Below are 8,081 nucleotides of genomic sequence, written 5' to 3' on the forward strand. Positions count from 1 at the left end.
CAATGTCTTGATAGAAAAACGCGGATAGGAGTTTACAGAGAGTTCAAAATGTATCACATTCAACAATGTTTCGCAATATGACGGCTAATAATTTTTTTTTGGTAATTAGGCTAACAGTTACTTTCTCATTTCCTATTATCAACACATCCCCTTATCAGTATTTATTAACAGCGTAATTCACTGCTTTCAATTTAGAAATAAAATTGATACGCTCGAGAATACAGCTAAATGTTTTTTACTCTGCCCGATAACGCATTTTCTGGTTCTCATTTGGCACGCGGAGAATTTTATTGCCCAAGCCAATTTCGAAAAGGACTTGCAAGGGAATATAAACTTACGGCTTAACGGCCCAGGCCATACCGGACAATATATTCGGCGCCTGAGTATTGCTACGTTTGATTTGTAGAGTGTAAAACGGGTTTCTCTACTTGCTACCTATATTACCCCATTAACAAGATATACAGCAGTAGCCAACACCCCGCAATCGCACGGATTTGGTTTTTATGATACGATGAACATATGAAATCAAGATTTACCCCGTCCGCCTGCTAGATTTTTTGCATCAGACAACGATATCAACTTCATCGAATGGTTTAATAAGCATAATTCGCTGACTACAACATGTAGTGTATTTCGCTCTTGATATTGTGTGATTGCGGGTCAAGCTCACAGCAGAGAGTCACTAAACATTCGATGAAACTTTTGTAGCTAAGCAAGAAAAAAATTGGAATTGTCAAGGTGCATGCTCGATTGCTCGTTTAGTGCTGATTTTTTTTATGCTGCCAGCGCCATACATATCGTGGCCCGCAGTTGAAATGTAATAAATTTCAATCAAAGATGTTATAATGAAGTGAAAATTGTAAAATATAAAAAAGGTTCACAGCGCAGAACCTACCAAGGTTCGTTTGTGAACATGAACCTCTATAAATTCTAGAGGTTCACACACAGAACGCGAACGTGAACCTCACGTTCACACCATCCCTATTCGTTATTGGTCCGCGACAAATTAGTATACTTTGGGATAGTCATGATAACTGGTAAGAAATGAAAGACAATCACGTTAATCTCATATATAAACTTATATGTGTGATTGCCTTACCGGGCACCCTTTACCGATCTTATAGTATATGGCAGTGGTCGGGAACCTTTTTCGTCAAAAGAGCCATATTGACCTTTTATTTTTAATTGTAATTCTGAAAGAGCCGTACAATGATCACGATTGAGTGTTCATCACAATTAAAGAGTCGTGACGTCCTTGTTTCGTTCGCGAAATAGTAGTTTATTAAATGGGATTCGTGGTGTGCACCATATTTCCGGTGTACGCATTGGTGTAATGTTATAAACCCCGCACTGATCAAGCCAGTTGCCTTACGTTTGAGCATTCGACGCCATGAAAAACGACATTTCAGCATGCGACACTTAAGCTTATAGCTACATGGGACGGTAACCTTTTGCCTTTTGCTCGCGAGGCATAGGTTCCAAGCCCTGGTATATGGAGTGCAATCAATTTTTTAACGTTAAACATTTGTGTTTTTGAAGACCTATCCGCAGAGTAAAAAAGGCTGCCGATCCCTGCTGTAGCATAGCGGATAGCCCATGCAACACGATCTCGGAGCAAAGTTTCGAAATTACTTTTCTTTTAGCACGGCATCTATATAGGCAGGGCCGTAACAGCACTTCGTCAGGCCCCCCCCCAAAACTTTGGTCTTGGGCCCCCCATAGGGTTATAGACCGAACTTCTGGGGGGCTTCGCCCCCCAGACCCCCCTCCGTCGATACACTGTTTACCGCTATTTATCATATTCATTGGGAGTTAGTTTAGTGTATCAGCTTTTGTCGGCTAAGCGCGCGAAGCGCGGAAAATTTTTAGAATTCATGATTGAATCGGTCAGTATGATCGGGAATTGCATATATTGTTATCAGTTTTTATCTTCTTTCTGCTCACGTAATCTGATTTGCCGGTAGAGCTGAGTGAGGTGTGTTTGAAAAGGTAGGACCACTCAATAATATTTAAACATCTTCAGGCGTATACCCGTTGGTAGGAACGAAACAACACCTCGTCAGGCCCCCACAAACGTGGGTCTTGGGCTCCCATAGGGTGAATAAACGCCCCCCCCCCCATCACGTTGTTCGCGTTTGTCACGAAATCATCCGTACTGTATTGTGAGCCAGCGCGAAGCGATAATTTATGATAAAATCGGTCAATCAGATCGGCGATTGCATATATCAATTTATTGTCCTCTCTACTCACGTAATTAGATTTACCGGTAGAGCTGAGTGAAGTGTACTGAAAACGGGAGGGCCTGTAAATAATAATTAAACATCTTCGGGCGGGCGGACCCGTTGATATGACTTCGTTACATGATGTTATTTCGTGACTTCCAGTCTGCTATATCAACAAATGTAGAATCGCCCAAACGTGGTACGCTTCTAAACTAAGAGACGCACACGATTTCAAATTGGTATTTCTTCACTGACATAAATTTTTTCCCAGCTGGATGGTATTTGTCTTGTGAGGTTCAGATTGCAAAGACAGGAACATTCGGCGCCAGTCATTTAGGCGCCTATGGACAATTAAACCTATGTGTATTTTGTATATATAACGAATTCTTCGGTCAGCATAGACCTAGGGCATAGACCTTTTCGGCCAAGGTTTTCTCGCTGTCGATCGTTCTGGCACACTTCTTGGAGTCGCATGTTATATGGCCTAAAACTTGATTGTATGTCTTGGTGGGTCGTGGCGCGGTAATGGCCCAATACCCAATAATAAAGATAAATGGCTACTTGAATTCGCGCGCAGCGCGAGAAAAAATTGCATAAATTTTCAAAAAATACTCTATGATTTATGCTAATTCACGAAATAATTTTGGGCCCCCTTCGAGCTCGGGCCCCCCCCCAATTGGGGGGTTTGGGGTGCGGCAGTTACGGTGCTGTATATAGGTATACTTTGCGTCAGTCAAGGCGATCTCATACTGCATTTCTGAATGTTTGTCGGAGCGTCGGAGACTGTCAACAATTCCATGTATTATTATTATTATTATTATTATTATTATATTCTTTATTCACAGTAAGAAACTGGTCAATTACACACATAATCCGGGGAGCAACCTGCACCCAAAGGAAAATGGCGAGATTGGAGTAAATTTTTTAAAATTTCAGTAATGCAGTCTGTAGCGTCCCTGATACGGCATGCAAAACCTAACAGGGACTTCGTCGTATTCGTGGGCTCGGGACCTCGCCTTTCCGCGATCGCACGCATCGGTAACACAAATCCACATTGCTTTATACGCATATATTCACATACAACGACATAACACCGCAAACATACACATTGGCATAATACTCAACCAAACACGTTACACTCATAATTCACTACACAAACCCCAGTAGCCTTGTCAACCCTAGACACTTCCTACTGTACTACCCCACTTGAGCTACTACTTCAACTTCAAACCCAACATACTCGCTCACAACCAGCACCTCCAGCCACACTCCCAGCCAGACCAAGCCTCTTCCACTTCTCCCAGACTCCCACGTGCAACTCTCCTACCGAACATTCTAGAAACAGCTCAATGACAACACAATGTGATCACCAGGGCGTTACATTACCCTCCCCTTTCTTGATTAGATTTTCTACCAAGAATAATCTTAATCACATAATCAAAATGCATCAATCATCACGACTGCATAAAATATCACATTGAAGCCAATAAACGACCCGCGATTCCGTGAGTACACTTCTCGGACTGTTCCCCCACATCACAGCATGTCGCACCAGTTCACAGCAGCCTCTGCCGTCGGCTCCCATTCCACAGCTGTTCGCATCAAAGCAGCTCTCAACGAGACGCACCTTCACTGTCACCAATGACCTTTCCCGGAAGGCAACACCCGATTGCATGCCGCAGCAGACACCGACACACTAGCCAATGCTGTCTTCATCCCGAGACCCGCACTGACATTTCCCGGTCCCGGCAACCTCTGCGCAGCAACGCAGCGCTTTTCCAGCTCCACAGCCGCGACCCGACGAGTCACTGCATTCGACAGATACGCCCATAACGTGAGTGACACTGACAACCGCCACGTTGTCTTCCAGCCAAGACCAGCATACTCAAGCTCCGGCAATCAATGTTCAATTCATAAACACAGCCTTCCGCAGGCTCCGACAAACAATGTCCTGTTCATAAACACAGCCTTTCGCAGGCTCCGCGACAGCACGATATCACCAGTCTCTTGTCGTAATTCCCATGCATACGAAACAAATCTTCCGATTATCACCATGTACCGGTACGGCAACCACGAAAATGAACAAGGTCCTGGCGTGCTCGCCAATTGTAGCGTCCCTGATACGGCATGCAAAACCTAACAGGGACTTCGTCGTATTCGTGGGCTCGGGACCTCGCCTTTCCGCGATCGCACGCATCGGTAACACAAATCCACATTGCTTTATACGCATATATTCACATACAACGACATAACACCGCAAACATACACATTGGCATAATACTCAACCAAACACGTTACACTCATAATTCACTACACAAACCCCAGTAGCCTTGTCAACCCTAGACACTTCCTACTGTACTACCCCACTTGAGCTACTACTTCAACTTCAAACCCAACATACTCGCTCACAACCAGCACCTCCAGCCACACTCCCAGCCAGACCAAGCCTCTTCCACTTCTCCCAGACTCCCACGTGCAACTCTCCTACCGAACATTCTAGAAACAGCTCAATGACAACACAATGTGATCACCAGGGCGTTACACAGTCAAATTGTTATTCCTATGCAATACATGGAGTCTAAGTCAGATTACAGAATTGCAGTAGATGAAGAATTGGCAAGGGTTACAGAGCAGAGGGAGAGATGATTGAAAATGAAGAATCGAAATTACAGAAATGATGCTGTGATTCACTATAGTATAATTTTAGTCCAGTGGTGCATTCAACGCCTTCCGAAGAATATGCACAGTGCCCAATAACGTGATCTTTTGGATCATGTCGAATCGAACGTTACCCGGAATCTGTCGGATATGTCTCATGAGTTTTTTGCTTACGACCCCTGTAGCGCCAATGACTATCGGTATGCCTACAATGTTTATTTTGCATCGCAACATTTTCTCACATTCCATTTTGAGGTCTGCGTATTTGGACTGCTTTTCTGATTCTTTTTGTTGTATATTGTAATCAGCTGGGATAGCCAGTTCAATGAACAAGCATTCTCTTTTCTTTTTTAGTTTGATGATCATATCCGGGCGGTTGCTTCTGATTTCGCGGTCAGTTATAACTGGTACATCCCACAGAATTTTTACCTGGTCGTTTTCTGTTACTGGTGCTGGGCTGTAATTGTACCAATTATTATATTCTTTATTCACAGTAAAACTGGTAGATACACACATAATCCGGGGAGCAACCTGCCCCCAAAGGAAAATGGCGAGATTGGAGTAAATTTTTAAAATTTCAGTAATACATTCAAATTGTTATTCCTATGCAATACACGGAGAAGTCAGATTACAGAATTGCAGCAGATGAAGAATTGGCAAGGGTTACAGAGCAGAGGTAGAGATGATTGAAGATGAAGAATCGAAATTACAGAAATTATGCTGTGATTCACAAGTGTAATTTTAGTCCAGTGGTGCATTCAAGGCCTTCCGAAGAATGTGCACAGTGCCCAATAATGTGATTTTCTGGATCATGTCGAATCGAACGTTACCCGGAATTTGTTGGATATGCCTCATGAGTTTTTTGCTCACGACCCCTGTAGCACCAATGACTATCGGTACAATGTTTATTTTGCATCGCCACATTTTCTCACATTCCATTTTGAGGTCTGCGTATTTGGAGTATTTTTCTGATTCTTTTTGCAGTAGGTTGTGATCAGCTGGGACAGCCAGTTCAATGAATAAGCATTCTCTTTTCTTTTTTAGTTTGACGATTATATCCGGGCGGTTGCTCCTGATTTCGCGGTCAGTTATAACTGGTACATCCCACAGAATTTTTACTTGTTCGTTTTCTGTCACTGGTGCTGGGCTGTAATCATACCAATTTTTTGTCGAAGTGGTGATGTTAAAATGTTTGCATAATTCAAGATGAATGTAGTGACCAATTATTATTATTATTATTAATGAGGAGTTTTCAGTGACGCGTGTCGCCGTTTCCGGCCTTGTGCACCACGGACAAAATATGTTATCAAGGATCGAATTTTCGTGCTCTGGGACATAGGTTTATAATAACTTTCAAACTATACATACATGTTACATGAAATAATAAACTCGGCGACCGGGGTGAATAATTGCGGCATAGTAAGTAAATTGGTTAAAGTAAGCGGTACATTGAGCGTGGTACAAACTGGTACATTCGTCGGCATTTCTGAATGTTTGTCGGAGCGTCGGAGACTGTCAACAATTCCATGTATAGAACGCGTCGCTTTGGAGTAATTTCAATGGTAGGCTACTCGCTCACTTCTCAAACTTAAAATGCTTGCACATTGTGCGCCACCTCAAGAATTATCATTTATTATACTCGAACTTGCGTCTTTTTTTTTATACATCTGCCAAATTCACTCAACACACCGTTGGAACGCGCTGTTGCCAATATTGTATTATCGTTTCAGATACAATGCCTCAACTATTACGAAACTATGCTTGAAGCGCTTTGTAAGCGGATTGAAAATCAAAGCCCAGAAAATTTATTCATTGAAATATATTTTTTAGCAAGCACACCGCCACGTAAACCGGTCAATGAGCGCGTCGGAGATAGATTAGGTCTATTAGCGTGGCGTATTTGAGACCGCGACAAGCGGCCAGCCCGATACAAGCACCCCACTTTACATGGAAATCATTGGCAGATTCTTTGTGTCGCGTGAGCCCAAATTTACTTTGCACCATAAAAACGTAATATCTTCATCACAAACTCCATACCTTGCGCAGCCTAGAGGAACTGAGTACGAACAAGCTTCTGTCAGTAAATCAACAAATTGACAGAGTTAAACGATTGATTGATCCCATAAAACTAACCCAGTATGCTCGTCTCACACTCACTGTATCTTTCGAAGCACATCTACCCTATACGACGTAAATATAAGAGGACAAAATGCAAGTACCGGTACTGCGCGATTTTGGCAAATACGCGAACTGGGATTCAATATGACAGACAGTGTACACACAATTATCACAATTTTATAGACTTCCACGCCGTGATAACAATTTTATTCGCAGTGTCCTTGTCAATTTCCGCAGTATCTTTCCACGGCGCCCTCACCAGCTCTCAAGTGCAGACCGCTGAAACCCTGGAAATGACAACACAATGACACGATATTTCACTTCAATACATAATTAAGATGCATTACAAGATCGACAATATACAGATACAGTACTGAAATTCATAATCGTTACAGAGGTGGTCGGAATTACTGCAGTAAAGACGATAGCAAACATCCGCCCTAACCCCAAATTTTACCCCCATGCTTTAGTGTCGCATGCCCAATTGTCGCACGCTGAAGCGTCGCATTCTATTTTGTCGCATGCTCATACTCCATATGATGCCGTTGATTCAAACCAGGTGTTAGGACTTGTAATGTTGGGAAGGCTATCGCTTGGGCTCTAATTTATAGAACCGCCGTTCGCATTAGAAGACACCAGTTATAGTATGGACATGGACAGTTGACAGTATCGCTTACTTGTTATTTTACCATTTACACCAGGGGTGTCCAACTCAACTAGCGTCGCGGACCAGATTCATACGTCGAGATCGCTCGTGAGCCGGACCAGTCAAATGATTCCAAAATGTTACCTCACAAGTCACAAACCATGCTCTTTTTGTCACTTGAATACTTTATTACCAAGTCCGTATATTACATTATATCACGGATCATAGGAGTTCTAATCTAGAAACACCTTCATTCGCAAACAATGGAACAATTCGATGATTGGCTGGTTGAATACAGTTATAAATAGAACCCGACCGATATTGGATTTTTGGGCCGATGCCGATAAAACTGATATCGAACAACTTCACCAAAAACACCGATATATTAAGCCGATATTCTAATAAGGTGTGAATCTACCTTGAAGGTTCATTTTCAA

The 8,081-nt window shown here is 42.7% G+C and overlaps 1 long non-coding RNA gene across 1 annotated transcript; it reads right to left on the bottom strand.

Annotated features, from left to right (window-relative positions):
* Window positions 1-7,101: 7,101 nt before the first annotated feature.
* On the bottom strand, window positions 7,102-7,827 carry LOC145448587 (uncharacterized). Its single transcript, XR_013917966.1, has 2 exons — window positions 7,789-7,827; window positions 7,102-7,285 (listed from the first exon to the last, which is right to left on the bottom strand). It is a non-coding gene; the product is annotated as an uncharacterized LOC145448587 (long non-coding RNA).
* Between the last annotated feature and the right edge of the window lie 254 nt (window positions 7,828-8,081).

This window comes from Botryllus schlosseri, chromosome 10 (genome assembly GCF_051294905.1).
Source record: "Botryllus schlosseri isolate E-star chromosome 10, Bs_hap1, whole genome shotgun sequence".
NCBI classification, from domain to species: Eukaryota; Metazoa; Chordata; class Ascidiacea; order Stolidobranchia; family Styelidae; genus Botryllus; species Botryllus schlosseri.